The sequence below is a fragment of the Anomaloglossus baeobatrachus genome, chromosome 9 (genome assembly GCF_048569485.1).
Source record: "Anomaloglossus baeobatrachus isolate aAnoBae1 chromosome 9, aAnoBae1.hap1, whole genome shotgun sequence".
Lineage (NCBI taxonomy): Eukaryota > Metazoa > Chordata > Amphibia > Anura > Aromobatidae > Anomaloglossus > Anomaloglossus baeobatrachus.
This window is the reverse complement of record NC_134361.1, coordinates 57016943-57018876: the sequence shown is the minus strand read 5'-3', so window position 1 is coordinate 57018876 and position 1934 is coordinate 57016943. Positions and strand designations below refer to the sequence as shown.

The window sequence follows — 1934 nt, the reverse complement described above, 5'->3', positions numbered from 1 at the left end:
GTAAGGAGACGTTCCTCCCTCCTGCGGTGTCACACATAGCGATGTATGCTGCCGCATGAGCGATGAACAACATGGATAAACAACCCTTACTGATTTTTTACTTTGGGACGACCTCTCCATGGTGAACGATTTTCACCATTTTTGAGGTCGCTTAAGGTTGCTGGTAAGTGTCAAACGCTGCAATATCGTTAATGACGCCGGATGTGCGTCACTAACAATGTGACCCCGACGACAAAACATTAACGATATCGTAGCGTGTAAAGCCCCCTTTAGTGTTTCTTTCTCCATGTCCGGTAGCAAATCAATAGATCTGTACAAGTTTTCAGTTTGTGCGGAGTCATATCTAGCCTTTCCTATACCCAGGGCAAACAACCAGTGTACTGATAAATACATGGGCTTGATAGCGTCTCTTGACACTTATCACCCGAGAAACATGTCCTGCCAGCCCACCCCGGCCTCTGGCTACAAACAAAAATGTTCTTATGGACTGACAACAAGCAGAGATCTTGAAAAGAAGAAAGAAGCGAGTTGCAAAGTGTAGTAGAAAGTTGCGGAACTTTTGATCATAAGATTATTTAAACTTTATCTATGTAAAATTGGAAGTTTCCTGTGTGGTCACCCATGTTCCCCAATAGTTGGGCACTGTTGGGGGGGGGCATCACATTATTTTCCTGCTGCACATTAGGAAGTATACACAATACAATTCATTGATTGCGGTGGGGGTGGGTAATGTGAGGACGCGGTGACCGTGTGCCCCCCCCCCCCTGTGTGCCAATGATGGTGTATTGGTGCGGAAACAATTGTATTTAGTGTTTTCTTTTGCTACATTGTTACATTCTTACATTTCTAAAGGAAAGGAAATGTCTGGATCTGTACCCAGGGTCATTTTTCACCGCGCAGCACGTGGAACCTGCAGCTTTTTTTTTTTTTTGCGTTAACTACCGAATTTGCTTGCACTAATTGCTTTGAGTCACCTTTTATTGTAGTGGCGGATTTATTGTGCGGATCTAGTGTAGGTTTTAGCTATGTTGCTATGGTAGCAGCCAGCCTGAGCTACAGAATACGACACAGCTCCCAAAGGCCATTAGGTGCTCTGTTTTGCAGAACGTACCAAGTGGCTGCAGCGGAGGGAGACAGGAAATGGTTTGCAACAACTATCTTCCTGATTTTACGTCTGTTTTTCGAACCTCTCCGCGGTGTGTTATTAAAGGTTTCGAATGCCGCTATCGATATTCCGCCGCTTTAGCGACTGCGTTTAACCTCTTCATTCCCTTGCCTGTTTTTCACATGAGATTTTTTTTTTTCTCAGCCTGCTTGACATTTCCCACCCCACAGCTGCATAGTTTCATCCCAGATGCACGTCCCAGCAATGAAGTTATGTACGTGGGGCGTGCTTTAATTTCGTTATGCCTAGTGATTTCAAGAGCCAGGCTTTAAAATGGCGGCATTCATTATACACCCATGCTAAAGCCTCACCCCAGCACTCTGTCTGTCTCGCTTAGTGCTGCTTCTGCTTTTTTCCATATGGCATTCTGCAGCTGAGGATTGGGTCTTCTGGGGTTGCTGGATCAGCATATAAGCCTAAGGTAAGCCAGGCTGTCATTCTGTAGCACAGGCGTGATACCAAGCATCAGGACCCTTCAGAGGGGGCATCAGGACCCTTGAGAGGGGGCATCAGGACCCTTGAGAGAGGGCATCAGGACCCTTCAGAGAGGGCATCAGGACCCTTGAGAGGGGGCATCAGGACCCTTCAGAGAGGGCATCAGGACCCTTCAGAGAGGGCATCAGCACCCTTCAGAGAGGGCATCAGGACCCTTCAGAGAGGGCATCAGGACCCTTCAGAGGGGGCATCAGGACCCTTCAGAGGGGGCATCAGGACCCTTCAGAGGGGGCATCAGGACGCTTCAGAGGGGGCATCAGGACCCTTCAGAGAG

At 47.9% G+C, this 1934-nt stretch overlaps 1 protein-coding gene across 3 annotated transcripts in view; it reads left to right on the top strand.

The window, feature by feature from the left end:
• The first annotated feature begins 1426 nt into the window (after positions 1-1426).
• The window catches only part of MBNL3 (muscleblind like splicing regulator 3), a 233956-nt gene continuing 233448 nt past the window's right edge, over positions 1427-1934 (top strand). For all 3 annotated transcript variants that reach the window (XM_075323729.1, XM_075323726.1, XM_075323730.1), the window contains exon 1: positions 1427-1586. The gene's annotated coding sequence lies outside the window, so the exon portion shown is untranslated. The remainder of the gene's footprint in view (positions 1587-1934) is intronic.